Here is a 21,675-nt window from a genome sequence, read left to right as displayed (position 1 = left end):
TTGCAGGCAAGATGATCATACCCTCGAAATCACTTCTATCTTTGCTTGCTAGATGCTCGCTCTTTTGCTATGCATATGCTACGATGCCTACCACTTGCTTATCATGCCTCCCAAATTGCCATGTCAAACCTCTAACCCACCGTGTCCTAGCAAACCGTTGATTGGCTATGTTACCGCTTTGCTCAGCCCCTCTTATAGCGTTGCTAGTTGCAGGTGAAGATTGGAAGGGTGGAAGGCTCGGCCTTTTGCCTAGTGTTTTGTTCCACTCTTGTCGCCCTAGTTTCCGTCATATCGGTGTTATGTTCCCGGATTTTGTGTTCCTTACGCAGTTGGGTGATAATGGGAACCCCTTGACAGTTCGCATTGAATAAAACTCTTCCAGCAATGCCCAACCTTGGTTTTACCATTTGCCACCTAGCCTCTTTTTCCCTTGGGTCTCCGGAGCCCGAGGGTCATCTTATTTAAAACCCCCTAGGCCAGTGCTCCTCTGAGTGTTGGTCCGACCGAGCAGACTGCGGGGCCACCTCGGGGCAACTTGAGGTTTAGTTTTACTCGTAGGATGTCTCATCTGAGTGTGCCCTGAGAACGAGATACGCGCAGCTCCTATCGGGATTTGTCGGCACATTCGGGCGGTGTTGCTGGACTTGTTTTGTCTTTGTCGAAGTTGTCTTGTAGAACCGGGATACCGAGTTTGATCGGAATGTCTCGGGAGAAGGTTTATCCTTCGTTGACCGTGAGAGCTTCTGATGGGCTAAGTTGGGACTCCCCTGCAGGGATTTGAATTTCGAAAGTCATGCCCGCGGTTATGGGCAGATGGGAATTTGTTAATGTCTGGTTGTAGATAACATGAACCTTAATTTAATTAAAATGAATCAATTGCGTGTGTTACCGTGATGGTCTCTTCTCGGCGGAGTCCGGGAAGTGAACACGGTGTTGGAGTAATGTTTGTCGTAGGTTGTTCTATAGTTATTCGTTCGTGCTTTGCCTTCTCTTCTCGCTCTCTTTTGCAAACAGGTTAGCCACCATATATGCTAGTCGCTTGCTGCACTCCACATATTACCTTGCCTTACCAATAAGCTTAAATAGTCTTGATCGCGAGGGTGCGAGATTGCTGAGTCACCGTGACTCACAGATTACTTCCAAACCAAATGCAGGGCCCGATGACTCCATTCTAGATGGTGCGCTTGAGCTCAAGTGGGAGTTCGACGAAGACTCACGCCATTACTATGTGTCTTTCCCTGAGGATTAGTAGTGGTGCCCAGTTGGGGCGATCGGGACCGTGTCGCATGTTGGGGTTGATCTTTTATTTTGGTACCGTAGTCGGACCATGAGTGTATTGGATGATTGTAATGCTATTTATGTACTTTGTGTGACGTGGTGAGTGTAAGCCAACTATGTACCTTTCCCCTTATTACCTATTTACATGGGTTGTTGTGAAGATTACCTTACTTGCGACATTGCTTTCAATGCGGTTATGCCTCTAAGTCGTGCTTCGACACGTAGGAGCTATAGCCGCATCGAGGGCGTTACAGGGGGGTTAAAATAAAGATGACCCTCAGGCTCGCGAAAACCCAAGGGAAAAGGTATATGTTGTTAGGCAAATGTAAAACCAAGGTTGGGCCTTGCTGGAGGAGTTTTATTCAAAGCGAACTGTCAAGGGGTTCCCATAACACCCAACCGCATAAGGAACGCAAAATCAAGGAACATAACACCGGCATGACGGAAACTAGGGCGGCAAGAGTGGAACAAAACACCAGGCATAAGGCCGAGCCTTCCACCCTTTACCAAGTATATAGATTGCATTAATTAAATAAGAGATATTGTGATATCCCAACATATCCATGTTCCAACATGGAACAAACTTCAGCTTCACCTGCAACTAACAACGCTATTAGAGGGGCTGAGCAAAGCGGTAACTTAGCCAAACAACGGTTTGCTAGGAAAGGTGGGTTAGAGGCTTGACTAGGCAATATGGGAGGCATGATATAACAAGTGGTAGGTAGCGCGACATAGCGATAGAACGAACAACTAGCAAGCAAAGATAGAAGTGATTTCGAGGGTATGGTCATCTTGCCTGAGATCCCGCAAGGAAGAAGAACGGGTCCAAGAAGAAGACAAATAGACGTAGTCGAACGGATCCTCACAACACCGGACCGAAACCGAAGCTAACGAGAGAAGGAACCCGGAAAGAAGCAAGCAACATAGTAAACAACCGTCACATAAACATGGCATGATGCACAACCAAGTATGATGCATGTCCGGTTTAATGAGGCCTGGCAAAGTGCACAAGCAAAACTACAAGTTAAGTGGAGCTCAATATGCAACGAGTTGCATATTGATGAAACACCACATTCAAACACGGTGTTGGAGTAATGTTTGTCGTAGGTTGTTCTATAGTTATTCGTTCGTGCTTTGCCTTCTCTTCTCGCTCTCTTTTGCGAATAGGTTAGCCACCATATATGCTAGTCGCTTGCTGCACTCCACATATTACCTTGCCTTACCAATAAGCTTAAATAGTCTTGATCGCGAGGGTGCAAGATTGCTGAGTCACCGTGACTCACAGAATACTTCCAAACCAAATGCAGGGCCCGATGACTCCATTCCAGATGATGCGCTTGAGCTCAAGTGGGAGTTCGACGAAGACTCACGCCATTACTATGTGTCTTTCCCTGAGGATTAGTAGTGGTGCCCAGTTGGGGCGATCGGGACCGTGTCGCATGTTGGGGTTGATCTTTTATTTTGGTACCGTAGTCGGACCATGAGTGTATTGGATGATTGTAATGCTATTTATGTACTTTGTGTGACGTGGTGAGTGTAAGCCAACTATGTACCTTTCCCCTTATTACCTATTTACATGGGTTGTTGTGAAGATTACCTTACTTGCGACATTGCTTTCAATGTGGTTATGCCTCTAAGTCGTGCTTAGATAGATAGTTTCATGCGGTTATGCCTCTAAATCCCCATATGCTATTTATGGATTTGGTACCGGATATAACAAATGGGGCCGGATATAACAAACAACAAATCCGAAAAAGTCCCCATATGCTATTTATGGATTTGGTACCGTTCTGCCCTATACACAATTTTAGAGTTGTTAAACATGCAAAGTAAATACACCATGTTAAAGTAGGAATTTTTCTACCCCATTTACATATAAAGTTTATTAAAAATGGAGCTACGGTTATTTAGTTATGAATTAAAGCATTTTAGCATGGCATTTAAGAAAATTTAATCACACAACATTTTAAACATGGATGAAAGTTGCATATTATGAAAATCTAGATGAAATTCTAGTCATTTTTCATATTTAATGTTTTTACAAATGATGCATAGTTTATGAGATACGATATGCATGAACTAGAGGGGCTATTCTGCAAAACTGCCATTCTCTGGAAATAGACAAATTCGCAGATCTAGAAAAAAAATACTACACTGGGCCGAATCTGGATCTGGGCAAGGTTGCTCACATTGGGCCAAGCCCAGCTAGCGCAGGGGAGGCCGGCCGGTTGAAGGGGAAGCAGCGATGGGCGCTAGGCCACAGCTAGAGTGGAGGACGGCCCACCTGGCGTTGAAAGGCCTGCTGGCAAGGTCAATACCGCTGCAGCGCTACACTCTGCCCCTCTCGATGCAGGGGAAAGAAGAGGATGCGGCGCAGGGGAAGATGAGGATGCAGCGGCGGACTTGGCGCGATCCAGGGTCAACGGAGGCGCGGCAGGAGAGGTTCGAGGCGGCAGCGGCGAAGCAGGGGGAGCAGCGAAGGTGAACTTGGCATGCGAGGCGACCTATGGTGCTCCCGCGTCGCGCTCGCCGGTGCAGCGGAGGAGGCCAGGACGGAGAGGTCACTGGAGCCCTGGGTGGTGGAGGTCGTCGGAGGGCGAGGTCAACGCGGCTGTAGGTCGAGCTTCTTCTCGAGGACGGAGGCGCGTGAGGTGGTGCTTCGACATAGGAATTCGAGGCGGCGGGGTCGACGTCCCCGGGAACGAGGGTGCCATGGGACGCGCTCGGGGTAGGATGTGCACTAGAGCAAGGGGCTGGAGAGCTCATGGTTCCGTGGGTCGCCGGGATGCGCCAGACGGGTGGCGACGGTTCCGCTCGTGGACGAGCTTCGGCTCGAGGAGCACCTGCCCGAGCGCGGGGCCTGCTGGCTGGTCGTCGGTGGAACGAGCTGCTGGCAATCCCCTCAGGATCGAGCAGAGGAGGCTCTGGTCAGCTAGCGTGATGGGCAGAGGCGCGGTGGAGGTCGTCGGACTACGCGCGGTTGTTGGGGTGGATCCCGAGCTGGGACAAGGAGGCGGCGGGATGGATCTAAGGTGGAGAGGCTGCTGATTGGTAGGGTAGGGAAAATGAGGAGAAGGCAGATGAGTGCACTGCGGGATCCAAGGAGGATGGCGGCGCATGATGGGATGGATGGGACATCTCCTAAGAATTAGGGTTTGGTCTGGTTATAAATAGGTAGGGGAACTAGATGCTGGCAATTTGGTCCCTCTGATCAAAATCGGACGTTCCAAGATAAATAGCTTAGGGGAGTCCAACAAAGAACCATGATATTTAAGGGATGTTTGGGGATGATCCGGACCCAACGGTGACGACTGTCCGGGTTGGGTTCGGGGGAGTTTTCGGACGCGCATGCGAGGAGAGCCGCGGGCTGACGAGAGAGGTTAGGTTGGGCCTGGCGGTTGGTAGTGAACTGTGAAGATGGTCTAGGGAGGAAAGAGAGGGAAAGCCTGACAGCAGGTTTCGGAGACTGAAAATGTCCGACAAATTGACCGACTATATTGTCGCTAGTTATCCGTTGGGGCGTCAAACGGACTCCGAATGCGATGAAACTTGGCATGCGGTCTACTGAGAACATAAAAACACCACATGCCAACTTTCATCCCATTCCGAGAACATTTTCTGACCGCTTATCAAATAATATTTCGGAGGTGCCGCGGGCATGTGCAAGTGTGTTTGGGCTCAGAACGGACAACAGAAGAACTGGGGGACCCAGACGGATGCAAGTTTTGAAAACATGATGATGCAATGCACATGATGACATGGCAAGATGCAACACGCAAGAGAAAGACAAGGCAACAACAACGAATAACTGGAAGACACCTGGCACAATGGTCTCGGGGCGTTACAGAGGTACACAATAGGTTTGGTACACAGCATAGCATATTTTATAGAACCTATGACTGAGGCATAGGGAATGACTTTTCATTCTCTTTCAATTTTCTGTCGTGGTCGGGTTTTGACTCTTTACTCAACTCCCACCTTGCAACACAGGCAAGAACTTCTTCTTTGACTGTTCTATTTTGAACTACTTCAAAATCTTGTCAAGGTATGTACTCATTGAAAATATATCAAGCGTCTTGATCTATCTCTATAGATCTTGATGCTCAATATGTAAGTAGCTACACCGAGTTCTTTCTTTGAGAAACTCCTTTCAAACACTCCTCTATGCTTTCCAGAAAATTCTACATTATTTCCGATCAACAATATGTCATTCACATATACTTATCAGAAATGTTGTAGTGCTCCCACTCACTTTCTTGTAAATACAGGCATCATCGCAAGTCTGTATAAAACCATATGCTTTGATCACTTTATCAAATCATATATTCCAACTCCGAGATGCTTGCACCAGTCCATAAATGGATCGCTGGAGCTTGCTCACTTTGTTAGCACCTTTAGGATTGACAAAACCTTCTGGTTGCATCATATACAACTCTTCTTTAAGAAATCCATTAAGGAATGCAGCTTTGACATCCATTTGCCAGTTTTCATAAAATGCGGCAACTGCTAACATGATTCGGATAGACTTTTAAGCATCGATACGAGTGAGAAAATCTCATCGTAGTCAACACCTTGATCTTGTCGAAAATATTTTGCGACAATTCGAGCTTTGTAGATAGTAACACTACTATCAACGTCCGTCTTCCTCTTGAAGATCCATTTATTCTCAATGACTCACCGATCATCGGGAAAGTCAATCAAAGTCCATACTTTGTTCTCATACATGGATCCCATCTCAGATTTCATGGCCTCAAGCCATTTTGCGGAATCTAGGCTCATCATCGCTTCCTCATAGTTTGTAGGTTCGTCATGGTCTAGTAACATGACTTTCAGAACAGGATTACCGTACCACTCTGGTGCGGACCATACTCTGGTTGACCTATGAGGTTCGGTAGTAACTTGATCTGAAGTTTCATGATCATCATCATTAGTTTCCTCACTAATTGTTGTAGGAATCACTGGAACTGGTTTCTGTGATGAACTACTTTCCAATTCAGGAGAAGGTACAATTACCTCATGAAGTCCTACTTTCCTCCCACTCACTTCTTTCGAGAGAAACTCCTTCTCTAGAAAGAATCCATTATTAACAACAAAATATCTTGCCTTCGGATCTGTGATAGAAGGTGTACCCAACAGTTTCTTTTGGGTATCCTATGAAGACGCACTACTCTGATTTGGGTTCGAGCTTATCAGTTTGAAACTTTTTCACATAAGCATCGCAATCTCAAACTTTAAGAAATGATAGCTTTGGTTTTTTGCCAAACCATAGTTCATACGGTGTCATCTCAACGGATTTAGATGGTGCCCTATTTAACATGAATGCAGCTGTCTCTAATGCATAACCCCAAAACGATAGTGGTAAATCGGTAAGAGACATCATAGATCGCACCATATCCAATAAAGTACAATTACAATATTCGGACACACCATTATGCTATGGTGTTCCAGGTGGCGTGAGTTGTGAAACTATTCCACATTGTTTCAAATGAAGACCAAACTCGTAACTCAAATATTCGCCTCCGCGATCAGATCGTAGAAACTTTATTTTCTTGTTACGATGATTTTCCACTTCATTCTGAAATTCTTTGAACTTTGCAAATGTTTCAGAATTATGTTTCATTAAGTAGATATACCCATATCTGCTCAAATCATATATGAAGGTTAGAAAATAACGATACCCGCCGCGAGCCTCAACACTTATCGGATCGCATACATCAGTATCTATTATTTCCAATAAGTCAGTTGCTCGCTCCATTGTTCTGGAGAACGGAGTCTTAGTCATCTTGCCCATGAGGCATGGTTCGCAAGCATCATGTGATTCATAATCAAGTGATTCCAAAAGTCCATTAGCATGGAGTTTCTTCATGATTACACCAATATGACCTAAATGGCAGTGCCACATATAAGTTGCACTATCATTATTAACTTTGCATCTTTTGGCTTCAATATTATGAATATGTGTATTACTACGATTGAGATTTAATAAACCATTTATATTGAGTGTATGACCATAGAAGGTTTTATTCATGTAAATAGAACAACAATTAGTCTTTGACTTAAATGGATAACCGTATTGCAATAAACATGATCCAATCATATTTATGCTCAACGCAAACACCAAATAACAATTATTTTAGGTTTAACACTAATCCCGAAGGTAAAGGGAGTGTGCGATGGTGATCTTATCAACCTTGGAATCACTTCCAACTCTCATCATCACCTTGCCCTTAACTAGTCTCTATTTATTTTGCAACTCCCGTTTCGAGTTACTACTCTTAGCAACTGAACCAGTATTAAACACAGATGGGTTGCTATAAACACTAGTAAAGTACACATCAATAACATATATATCAAATATACCTTTGTTCACTTTGCCATCCTTCTTATCCGCCAAGTATCTAAGGCAGTTCCACTTCCAGTGACCATTTCCTTTGCAGTAGAAGCACTCAGTTTCAGGCTTGGGTCTATCTTTGGGTTTCTTCATGGGAGTGGCAACTTGCTTGCCATTCTTCTTGACGTTCCCTTTCTTTACCTTGCCCTTTTACTTGAAACTAGTGGTCTTTTCAACCATCAACACTTGATGCTTTTTTCTTGATTTCTACCTTCACCGATTTCGGCATTGCGAAGAGCTTTGGGAATCGTTTCCGTTATCCCTTGCATATTATAGTTCATCACAAAGTTCTAGTAACTTGGTGATAGTGACTAGATAACTCTGTCAATCACTTTCTTATCGGGAAGATTAACTCCCACTTGATTCAAGTGATTGTAGTATTCAGACATTCTGAGCACATGCTCACTCGTTGAGCTATTCTCCTCCATCTTGTAGGCAAAGTACTGCCAGAGGTCTCATACCTCTTGAAACGAGCATGAGTATGAGATACCAATTTCAACTCTTGGAACATCTTATATGCTCTGTGGCGTTCAAAACATTTTTGAAGTCCCGATTCTAAGCCGTAAAGCATGGTGCACTAAACTATCAAGTAGTCATCATACCGAGCTTGTCAAACATTCATATATTCTGCATCTGCTCCTGCAATAGGTCTATCACCTAGCGGTGCATCAAGGACATAATTCTTCTGTGCAGCAATGAGGATAATCCTCACATCACGGATCTAGTCCGCATCATTGCTACTATCATCTTTCAACATAGTTTTTCTCTAGGAACATATCAAAAAAAACGGGGAGCTACATCGCGAGCTATTGATCTACAACATAGTTATGCAACTATCAGGACTAAGTTCATGATAAATTAAAGTTCAATTAATCATATTACTTAATAACTCCCACTTAGATAGACATCCCTCTAGTCATCTAAATGATCACGTGATCCAAATCAACTAAACCATGTCGTATCATCACGTGAGATGGAGTAGTTTTCAATGGTGAACATCACTAGGTTGATCATATCTACTATATGATTCACGCTCGACCTTTACCAGTGTTCCGAGGCCATATCTGCATATGCTAGGCTCGTCAAGTTTAACCTGAGTATTCTGCATGTGCAAAACTGGCTTCCACCCATTGTATGTGAACATAGAGCTTATCACACCCGATCATCACGTGGTGTCTCGGCACGACGAACTGTCGCAATGATGCATACTCAGGGAGAACACTTATACCTTGAAATTTAGTGAGAGATCATCTTATAATGCTACCGCCGAACTAAGCAAAATAAGATGAATAAAGGATAAACATCACATGCAATCAAAATATGTGACATGATATGGCCATGATCATCTTGCGCCTTTGATCTCCATCTCCAAAGTACCGTCATGATCTCTATCGTCACCGGCATGAAACCATGATCTCCATCATCTTGATCTCTATCAACATGTCATCACATGGTTGTCTCGCCAACTATTGCTCTTGCAACTATTGCTATCGCATGGCGATAAAGTAAAGCAATTATTTCGCGCTTGCATCTTATGCAATAAAGAGACAACCATAAGGCTTCTTCCAGTTGCCGATAACTTCAACAAAACATGATCATCTCATACAACAACTTATATCTCATCACGTCTTGACCATATCACATCACAACAAGCCCTGCAAAAACAAGTTAGACGTCCTCTACTTTGTTGTTGCAAGTTTTATGTGGCTGCTACGGGTTGAGCAAGAACCGTTCTTACCTACACATTAAAAACCACAACGTGGTATAGTGATTGATTTTTGATCTTCAGAAAGAACCATGTTCATTGAATCCGATTCAACTAAAGTTGGAGAAACTGACACCCACCAGCCATCTGTGTGCGAAGCACGTCGGTAGAACCAGTCTCGCAAAAGCGTACGCATAATGTCGGTCTGGGCCGCTTCATCCAACAATACCGCCGAGTTCAACTCACGTTCAACTCGATGCCGTCCCTCGAACTCTTGATCCAGTAGACGGTCAAGGGAGAGTTTCGTCAGCACGAAGGCATGGTGATGGTGATGGTGATGTGATCCGCGTAGGGCTTCGCCTAAGCACTACGACGCTATGACCGGAGGAGTAAACTGTGGAGGGGGGCACCGCACACGGCTAAGAGAACAACTGTTATCCTTTGGGGTGCCCCCTGCCCCCGTATATAAAGTAGGGGGGAGGAGGCCGGCCACCAAGGGGGCGCGCCAAGGGGGGAGTCCTACTAGGACTCCACTCCTAGTAGGATTTGGCCCCCCTCTTTTTCCTTTCTCATCGGAGGGGAAAAGGGAAGGAGAGGGAGAGGGAAAGGGAAAGAGGAAAGGGGGCTGCGCCCCCTCCCCCTTGTCCAATTCGGACTCCCTTGGGGGCACCTTGTGGGCTCCCCTCTCTTTTCCCCTATGGCCCATGAAGGCCCATTACTTCCCCAGGGGGTTCTGGTAACCCCAAGGTACTCCGATAAATATCCGAAATGTCCCGAAACCATTCCGGTGTCCGAATACTATCGTCCAATATATCAATCTTTGCCTCCCAACCATTTTGAGACTCCTCGTCATGTCCGTGATCTCATCCAGGACTCCGAACAATCTTCGGTCACCAAAACACATAACTCATAATACAAATCGGCATCGAACATTAAGCGTGCGAACCCCACGGGTTCGAGAACTATGTAGACATGACCAAGACACATCTCCGATCAATAACCAATAGCGGAACCTGGATGCTCATATTGGTTCCTACATATTCTACGAAGATCTTTATCGGTCAACCCACAATAACAACATACATTATTCCCTTTGTCATCGGTATATTACTTGCCCGAGATTCGATTGTCGGTATCATCATACCTAGTTTAATCTCGTTACCGGCAAGTCTCTTTACTCGTTCCGTAATGCATCATCCCGTAACTAACTCATTAGTCATATTGCTTGCAAGGCTTATAGTGATGTGCATTACCGAGAGGGCCTAGAGATACCTCTCCGGTACTCGGAGTGCCAAATCCTAACATTGATCTATGCCAACCCAACAAACACCTTCGGAGACACCTGTAGAGCATCTTTATAATCACCCAGTTACGTTGTGACGTTTGATAGCACACAAGGTGTTCCTCCGATATTTGAGAGTTGCATAATCTCATAGTCAAAGGAATATGTATAAGTCATGAAGAAAGCAATAGCAATAAAACTTAACGATCATTATGCTAAGCTAACGGACGGGTCTTGTCCGTCACATCATTCTCTAATGATATGATCCCATTCATCAAATGACAACACATGTCTATGGTCAGGAAACTATAACCATCTTTGATTAACTAGCTAGTGAAGTAGAGGCATACTAGGGACACTCTGTTTTGTCTATGTATTCACACATGTACTAAGTTTCTAGTTAATACAATTCTAGCATGAATAATAAACATTTATCATGATATAAGGAAATATAAATAACAACTTTATTATTGCCTCTAGGGCATATTTCCTTCAGTCTCCCACTTGCACTAGAGTCAATAATCTAGATTACATAGTAATGATTCTAACATCCATGGAGTCTTGGTGCTGATCATGTTTTGCTCGTGGAAGAGGCTTAGTCAACGGGTCTGCGACATTTGGATCCGTATGTATTTTGCAAATCTCTATGTCTCCCTCCTTGACTTGATCGCGGATGGAGTTGAAGTGCCTCTTGATGTGTTTGGTTCTCTTGTGAAATCTAGATTCCTTCGCTAAGGCCATTGCTCCAGTATTGTCACAAAAGATTTTCATTGGACCCGACGCACTAGGTATTACACCTAGATTGGATATGAGCTCCTTCATCCAGACTCCTTAATTTGCTGCTTTTGAAGCAGCTATGTACTCCACTTCACACATAGATCATCCCACCACGACGCTCTGCTTGGAACCGCACTAACTGACAGCTCCATCACTCAATATAAATACATATCCGGTTTGCGACTTAGAGTCATCTGGATCAGTGTCAAAGCTTGCATCAACGTAACCATTTACGACAAGCTCTTTGTCACCTCCATAAACGAGAAACATATCCTTAGTCCTTTTCAGGTATTTCAGGATGTTCTTGACCGCTGTCCAGTGATCCACTCCTGGATTACTTTGGTACCTCCCTGCTAAACTTATAGCAAGGCACACATCAGGTCTGGTACACAACATTGCATACATGATAGAACCTATAGTTGAGGCATATGGAATGACTTTCATTTTCTCTCTATCTTCTGCAGTGGTCAGGCATTGAGTCTGACTCAATTTCACACCTTGTAACACAGGCAAGAACCCTTTCTTTGACTGGTCCATTTTGAACTTCTTCAAAACTTTACCAAGGTATGTGCTTTGTGAAAGTCCAGTTAAGCGTCTTGATCTATCTCTATAGATCTTGATGCCCAATATATAAGAAGCTTCACCGTGTTTCATTGAAAAATTCTTATTCAAGTATCCTTTTATGCTATCCAGAAATTTTGTATTATTTCCAATGAACAAGATGTCATCCACATATAATATTAGAAATGCTACAGAGCTCCCACTCATTTTCTTGTAAATATAGGCTTCTCCAAAAGCCTGTATGAAACCATATGTTTTGATCACACTATCAAAGCGTATATTCCAACTCCGAGAGGCTTACAGCAGTCCATAAATGGATCGTTGGAGCTTGCACACTTTGTTAGCACCTTTAGGATCGACAAAACCTTCTAGTTGCATCATATACAGCTCTTCTTTAAGAAATCCATTAAGGAATGCAGTTTTGACATCCATTTGCCAAATTTCATAATCACAAAATGCGGCAATTTCTAACATTATTCGGACAGACTTATGCATCGTTACGGGTGAGAAGGTCTCATCGTAGTAAACTCCTTGAACTTGTCGAAGACCTTTCGCAACAAGTCGAGCTTTGTAGATAGTAACATTACCGTCAGCGTCAGTCTTCTTCTTGAAGATCCATTTATTATCTATGGCTTGCCGGTCATCGGGCAAGTCAACCAAAGTCCATATTTGTTCTCATACATGGATCCCATCTCAGATTTCATGGCCTCAAGCCATTTCGCGGAATCTGGTCTCATCATTGCTTCCTCATAGTTCGTAGGTTCATCATGGTCTAGTAACATGACTTCCAGAACAATACTACCATACCACTCTGGTGCGTACTGTACTCTGCTTGACCTATGAGTTTTAGTAGTAACTTGATCTGAAGTTTCATGATCATCATCATTAACTTCCTCACTAATTGGTTTAGGCTTCACTGGAACTGATTTCGGTGATGAAACATTTCCCAATTCGAGAGAAGGTACAACTACCTCATCAAGTTATACTTTCCTCCCACTCACTTCTTTCGAGACAAACTCCTTCTCTAGAAAAGGAACCATTCTTAGCAACAAATATCTTGCCTTCGGATCTGTGATAGAAGGTGTACCCAACAGTTTCTTTTGGGTATCCTATGAAGACACATTTCTCCGATTTGGGTTCGAGCTTAGCAGGTTGAAGCTTTTTCACATAAGCATCGCAACCCCAAACTTTAAGAAACAACAGCTTAGGTTTCTTGCCAAACCACAATTCATATGGTGTCGTCTCAACAGATTTAGATGGTGCCCTATTTAACGTGAATCAGCCGTCTCTAAAGCATAACCCCAAAACGATAGTGGTAAATCAGTAAGAGACACACCATATATAATAAAGTACGGTTGCGATGTTCGGACACACCATTACCCTGTGGTGTTCCACGTGGCGTGAGTTGCGAAACTATTCCGCATTGTTTCAAATGAAGACCAAACTCTAAAGTCAAATATTCGCCTCCGCGGTCACATCGTATAAGCTTTGTTTTCTTGTTATGATGATTTTCTACTTCACTCTGAAATTCTTTGAACTTTTCAAATGTTTTAGACTTATGTTTCATTAAGTAGATATACCCATATCTGCTCAAATCATCTGTGAAGGTCAGAAAATAATGATACCTGCCGCGAGCCTCAACACTCATCAGACCGCATACATCAGCATGTATTATTTCCAATAAGTCAGTGGCTCGCTCCATTGTTCCGGAGAGCGGAGTCTTAGTCATCTTGCCCATGAGGCATGGTTCGCAAGCATCAAGTGATTCTAAAAGCCCATCAGCATGGAGTTTCTTCATGCGCTTTACACCATATGACCTAAATGGCAGTGCCAAAAATAAGTTGCATAATCATTATTAACTTTGCATCTTTTGGCTTCAATATTATGAATATGTGTATCACTACGATCGAGATTCAACAAAAATAGACCACTCATCAAGGGTGCATGACCATAGAAGATATTACTCATATAAATAGAACAACCATTATTCTCTAATTTAACTGAATAACCGTCTCGCATCAAACAAGATCCAGATATATTGTTCATGCTCAACACTGGCACTAAATAACAATTATTCAGGTCCAAAACTAATCTCGAAGGTAGATGTAGAGGTAGTGTGCCAACGACGATCACATCGACCTTGGAACCATTTCCGATGCGCATCGTCACCTCGTCCTTAGCCAATCTTCGTTTAATCCGTAGCCCCTGTTTCGAGTTGCAAATATGAGCAACAGAACCAATATCAAATACACAGGCGCTACTATGAGCATTAGTAAGGTACACATAAATAACATGTATATCAAATATACCTTTCACTTTGCCATCCTTCTTATCCGCCAAATACTTGGGGCAGTTCCGCTTCCAGTGACTAGTCCCTTTGCAGTAGAAGCACTCAGTTTCAAGCTTAGGTCCAGATTTGGGCTTCTTCCCTTGAGCAGCTACTTGCTTGCTATTCTTCTTGAAGTTCCCCTTCTTCCCTTTTCCCTTTTTCTTGAAACTAGTGGTCTTGCTAACCATCAACACTTGATGCTCCTTCTTGATTTCTACCTCTGCAGCCTTAAGCATCGCGAAGAGCTCGGGAATTGTCTTTTCCATCCCTTGCATGTTATAGTTCATCACAAAGCCTTCATAGCTTGGTGGAAGTGATTGAAGAACTTTGTCAATGACACTATCATTAGGAAGATTAACTCCCAGCCGAGTCAAGTGGTTATGGTACCCAGACATTCTGAGTACGTGTTCACTAACAAAACTGTTCTCCTCCATTTTGCAGCTATAGAACTTGTTGGAGACTTCATATCTCTCAACTCGGGCATTTGCTTGAAATATTAACTTCAACTCTTGGAACATCTCATATGCTCCATGATGTTCAAAACGTCATTGAAGTCTCGATTCTAAGCCGTAAAGCATGGCACACTGAACTATTGAGTAGTCATCAGCTTTAGTTTGCCAGACATTCCTAACGTCCAGAGTTGCTCCTGCAGCGGGCCTTGCACCTAGCGGTGCTTCCAGGACGTAATTCTTCTGTGCAGTAATGAGGATAATCCTCAAGTTACGGACCCAGTCCGTGTAGTTGCTACCATCATCTTTCAACTTAGCTTTCTCTAGGAACACATTAAATTCAAGGGAACGGTAGCACGGGCCATTGATCCTCGATGACATAGATATGCAAAAACTATCAGGACTAAGTTCATGATAAATTTAAGTTCAATTAATCATATTACTTAAGAACTCCCACTTAGATAGACATCCCTCTAGTCATCTAAACGATCACGTGATCCATATCAACTAAACCATGTCTGGTCATCACGTGAGATGGAGTAGTTTTCAATGGTGAACATCTCTATGTTGATCATATCTACTATATGATTCACGTTCGACCTTCCGGTCTCAGTGTTCCGAGGCCATATCTGCATATGCTAGGCTCGTCAAGTTTAACCCGAGTATTCTGCATGTGCAAAACTGTCTTACACCCGTTGTATGTGAACGTAGAGCTTATCACACCCGATCATCGCATGGTGTCTCGGCACGACAAACTGTAGTAATGGTGCATACTCAGGGAGAACACTTATGCCTTGAAATTTAGTGAGAGATCATCTTATAATGCTACCGTCATACTAAGCAAAATAAGATGCATAAAAGATAAACATCACATGCAATCAAAATATGTGACAGGATATGGCCATCATCATCTTGTGCCTTTAATCTCCATCTCCAAAGCACCGTCATGATCTCTTGTCGTCACCGGCTTGACACCTTGATCTCCATCGTAGCGTCGTTGTCGTCTTGCCAACTATTGCTTCTACAACTATCTCTACCGCATAGTGATAAAGTAAAGCAATTACATGGCGATTGCATTTCATACAATAAAGAGACAACCGTAGGGCTCCTGCCAGTTGCCGATAACTTTTACAAAACATGATCATCTCATACAATAATGTATATCACATCATGTCTTGACCATATCACATCACAACATGCCCTGCAAAAACAAGTTAGACGTCCTCTACTTTGTTGTTGCAAGTTTTACGTGGCTGATATGGGCTTCTAGCAAGAACCTTTCTTACCTACGCATCAAAACTACAACGATTTTTTGTCAAGTGTGTTGTTTTAACCTTCAACAAGGAGCAGCCGTAGTCAAATTCGATTCAACTAAAGTTGGAGAAACAGACACTCGCCAACGACCTTTATGCAAAACAAGTTGCATGTATGTCGGTGAAACCGGTCTCATGAACGTGGCCATGTAAGGTTGGTCTGGGCCGCTTCATCCAACAATACCGCCGAATCAAAATCAGACGTTGGTGGTAAGCAGTATGACTATTATCGCCCACAACTCTTTGCGTTCTACTCGTGCATATCATCTGCGCATAGACCCAGCTCGAATGCTACTATTGGGGAACGTAGCAAGCAATTTCAAAACAATTCCTATGATCACGCAAGATCTATCTAGGAGATGCATAACAACGAGAGGGAGAGAGTGTGTGTCTACGTACCCTTGTAGACCGAAAGAGGAAGTGTTAACTTAACTGATACGTCTCCAACATATCTATAATCTTTGATTGCTCCATGCCATATTATCTATTGTTTTGGACATTATTGAGCTTTATTATCCACTTTTATATTATTTTTGGGACTAACCTATTAACCGGAGGCCCAGCCCAGAATTGCTGTTTTTTGCCTGTTTTAGGGTTTCGAAGAAAAGGAATATCAAACGGAGTCCAAACGGAATGAAACCTTCGGGAATGTGATTTTCTCAACGAATAAGACCAGGGAGACTTGGACCCTACGTCAAGAAATAAAATAGAAGGCCACGAGGTAGGGGGCGCGCCCACCCCCACTAGGCGGGCCCTCCACCCTCGTGGGCCCCTTGTTGCTCCACCGACGTACTCCTTCCTCCTATATATACCTACGTACCCCCAAACAATCAGATACGGAGCCAAAAACCTAATTCCACCGCCGCAACTTTCTGTATCCACGAGATCCCATCTTGGGGCCTGTTCCGGAGCTCCGCCGGAGGGGGCATCGATCACGAAGGGTTTCTACATCAACACCATAGCCCCTCCTGTAACGCCCCGGACACACCCACCGGTGGTCATTACTCCTAGCGGGATCTAGACTGGCCCCACAGATCAATACTAGTCTTTTCTGCGCACTTTGTCCTCACTCGTGCGCACCCGGGAGCAACTTCCCGGTCGGTCACCCATCCTAACACTACTCCAAGCTGAGCACGCTTAACTTTGGAGTTCTGTCCGAATGGGCTCCCGGAAAAGAAGGAATTCCTTATTGATATGAGTAGTCTATCATCCCTAATAAGCCAGGCCATTACATACACCCCCACTCAGAGGAACCGACGTCCTCGTCGGGCCACAGGAACATTTCCTCTTGGCACATACGTCTGTGCATCCAGTCCGGTACATGTACCATGCCGTGTGCCACGACGGGTCACAAACGTCATGAACAACATGACCGCGCACCTGTCCACAAACATCCGTGTAACCGCGAGGGTCGGCTCTGATACCAACTTGTAACGCCCCGGACACACCCACCGGTGGTCGTTACTCCTGGCGTGATCTAGACTGGCCCCATAGATCAATACTAGTCTTTTCTGCGCACTTTGTCCTCACTCGTGCGCACCCGGGAGCAACTTCCCGGTCGGTCACCCATCCTGACACTACTCCAAGCTGAGCACGCTTAACTTTGGAGTTCTGTCCGAATGGGCTCCCGGAAAAGAAGGAATTCCTTATTGATATGAGTAGTCTATCATCCCTAAAAAGCGAGGCCATTACACCTCCGATGAAGTGTGAGTAGTTTACCTCAGACCTATGGGTCCATAGTAGCTAGATGGTTCTTCTCTCTTTTTGGATCTCAATACAATGTTCTCCCCCTCTCTTGTGCAGATCTATTCGATGTAATCTTCTTTTTGCGGTGTGTTTGTTGAGACCGATGGATTGTGGGTTTATGATCAAGTCTATCTATGAATAATATTTGAATCTTCTCTGAATTCTTTTATGTATGATTGGTTATCTTTGCAAGTCTCTTCGAATTATTAGTTTGGTTTGGCCTACTAGATTGATCTTTCTTGCAATGGGAGAAGTGCTTAGCTTTGGGTTCAATCTTGCGGTGTCCTTTCTCGATGACAGTAAGGGCAGCAAGGCACGTATTGTATTGTTGCCATCGAGGATAACAAGATGGGGTTTTCTTCATATTGCATGAGTCTATCCCTCTACATCATGTCATCTTGCTTAAGGCGTTACTCTGTTTTTAACTTAATACTCTAGATGCATGCTGGATAGCGGTCGATGAGTGGAGTAATAGTAGTAGATGCAGGCAGGAGTCGGTCTACTTGTCTCGGACGTGATGCCTATATACATGATCATACCTAGATATTCTCATAACTATGCTCAATTCTGTCAATTGCTCAACAGTAATTTGTTCACCCACCGTAGAATACTTATGCTCTCGAGAGAAGCCACCAGTGAAACCTATGGCCCCCGGGTCTATCTTTATCATATTGATCTCCTACTACTTAGTTATTTCCTTTGCTATTTACTTTGCCTTTATTTTACTTTGCATCTTTTATCATAAAAATACCAAAAATATTATCTTATCATATCTATCAGATCTCACTCTCGTAAGTGGCCTTATAGGGACTAACAACCCCTATTTGCGTTGGTTGCGAGGATTTATTTGTTTTGTGGAGGTACGAGGGACTCGTGCGTAGCCTCCTACTAGATTGATACCTTGGTTCTCAAAAACTGAGGGAAATACTTACGCTACTTTGTTGCATCATCCCTTCCTCTTCGGGGAAAACCAACGTAGTGCTCAAGAGGTAGCATTAACGCGGTTGATGTAGTCGAATGTCTTCACGATCCAACCGATCTAGTACCGAACATACGACACCTCCGAGTTCAGCACACGTTTAGCTCGATGACGTCCCTCGAACTCTTGATCCAGCAGAGGGTCGAGGGAGAGTTTCGTCAGCACGACGGCGTGGTGACGGTGATGGTGATGTGATTCGCACAGGGCTTCGCCTAAGCACTATGACGTTATGACTTGAGGAGTAAACTATGGAGGGGGCACCGCACATGGCTAAGAGAACAACTGTTATCCTTTGGGGTGTCCCCCTTGCCCCCGTATATAAAGGAGGGGAGGAGGAGGCCGGCCACCAAGGCGGCGCGCCAAGGAGGGGAGTCCTACAAGGACTCCACTCCTAGTAGGATTCGGCCCCCCTCTTTTTCCTTTCTACTCTGAGAGGAAAAGGGAAGGAGAGGGAGAGGGAGAGGGAGAGGAAAATAGGAAAGGGGGCCGCTGTCGGTGTCAAAACCGGCGGATCTCGAGTAGGGGGTCCCGAAATGTGTGTCTAAGGCGGATGGTAACAGGAAGCGGGGGACACAATGTTTAGCCAGGTTCGGGCCCTCTCGATGGAGGTAATACCCTACTTCCTTCTTGATTGATCTTGATGATATGAGTATTACAAGAGTTGATCTACCCCTAGAAGCTAGCCTATGATTATGATTGTTGTTGGCCTACGGACTAAACCATCCGGTTTATATAGACACCGGAGGGGGCTAGGGTTACATAGAATCGGTTACAAGGGAGGAGATCTACATATCCGAATTCCCAAGCTTGCCTTCCACGCAAAGGAGAGTCCCACCCGGACACGGGACGAAGTCTTCAATCTTGTATCTTCATAATCCAACAGTCCGGCCGAAGGATATAATCCGGCTGTCCGAGGACCCCCTAATCCAGGACTCCCTTAGTAGCCCCTGAACCAGGCTTCAATGATGATGAGTCCGGCGCGCAGATTGTCTTCGGCATTGCAAGGCGGGTTCTTCCTCCGAATACTCCATAGAAGATTTCGAACACAAGGATAGTGTCCGGCTCTGCAAAACAAATTCCACATACCACCGTAGAGAGTATAATATTTCCACAAATCTAATATGTTGACAACTTTTCATAACGTGACATCACGCCAAGGCCCGGTCATTATTCGAACCGTTTTTCTCAACCAGCTACTGCACATATTGCGAGGCGGTTTTCTTGGCACGTCTTGTCGAAGCAGAGATCGTGTCCCCTTATCACGGGATTCTCATCAATACAGGTGTGGGTAACCCAACCACGCCATCAATCACGGTGCTTGGGGAATAAGCGAGTTTACCAGGCAGGTGGGGAGGCGCATAGTTTCTTCCACCCTTATAAAGGGACAAGGACTCCTCCTTTTCACCCACGCCTTCTTCTTCCCTGCCCATCCATTCTTGCGCACTCATGCTCCAGCGCCCAAGTTCGCATTTTCTCCGCAAAACCGCTCCAAACATGTCCGGAGAGGGAGGCAAGTGGATGGTCTCCTCTGTTACGAAGGAGAACATTACGAAGCTCCGGGAAGCCGGATACCTGGCCGCAGATATCGCGCACTGGCTCCCAGATGCGGGGCAGATCGTCCCTACCCCCGAACCCCACAAAAGGGTTGTATTCCTTACCCATTTCGTCCGCGGGGTGGGATTTCCCCTCCACCCATTTTTTCGCGGGCTCATGTTCTACTACGGGATGGACTTCCACGATCTGGCCCCCGATTTCATCCTCAACATCTCGGCGTTTTTCGTCGTGTGCGAGGCCTTCCTCCGCATCAAGCCCCACTTCGGCCTGTGGCTGAAGACCCTCAACGTTAAACTGAAGGTGGTGGTCGGCCAGCAAGTGGAGTGCGGAGGCGCCATGGTGGGAAAAATGCCCAACGTCACCTGGCTCGAAGGCTCCTATGTGGAGACAGTGAAGGGGTGGCAATCGGGGTGGTTCTACATCAATGAGCCGCGTGACACCAACTGGGTGCCAGCCCTCAAATTTTGATCCGGCATCCCCACGCGGCTCACCTCCTGGAAAGAGAAGGGCCTATCCTGGGGTTCATCAATGGAGCTGACCAGACTCCAGAACTGTGTTAAAAACATGATAAGCAAGAAAATCAAGTTTGTCAACATGGTCCAGGTCATGCTCTTCCGCCGGATCCTCCCGTGTCAAAGACGGGCATTCAATATGTGGGAGTTCGACCCGGCTAACCACCAGACGCTGCGAGAGCTCTTCAACACGACACACCAGGACATCTGGAGGGTGTTGTTCAAGTCCGCCGAGGTACCTCCTCCCCTTACCGAGGATCGCGGACTCAGCGCAAAGCGCCCTGCCAATCTGGTAAGCTCCTTATATCTCATAAGATGTTTCTTTCCCCAGTATAATCATGTGGGGGATCTAAGCCTCCACGCCATTTAACAGGAATGGGTCGCGACAGCGGAGCGGATCGATTGTCCGGCCCCACTGCCCGAGGATCCAGCAAGGGCTCTCTTAATGGAGATGCTGGTTCCGGCGCCCTATGAGGCGCCGGAGAAGAAGGCCAAGAAGAAGGCCACGGGGACCAGGAAAGGTCTCCGGTGCAAGGTCATATCGAACTCATTGTCCGATAACACCGAGGCGCCCTCCTCCCATGAAAACGAGGATGAGGAAGAGGAAAGTTCTCCCCCACCCCCCAGCCGGGGGAGACAAGAAAAGGAAGGCCGCCCCGTCAAGGGAAGCTGAAGGGTCCAAGAAGGGAAGGACTCTCCTTCCGGACTGCTCCACGGCGGCCGCTCTTAGCAACCAGGAGTGGTTACCTAGGGACAAGCCCCTGGCAAAGTCGTAAGCATCCGGATACCATAATAGTTA

The sequence above is a fragment of the Triticum aestivum genome, chromosome 7A (assembly GCF_018294505.1).
Source record: "Triticum aestivum cultivar Chinese Spring chromosome 7A, IWGSC CS RefSeq v2.1, whole genome shotgun sequence".
NCBI lineage: Eukaryota > Viridiplantae > Streptophyta > Magnoliopsida > Poales > Poaceae > Triticum > Triticum aestivum.
This window is presented reverse-complemented; position numbering follows the sequence as displayed.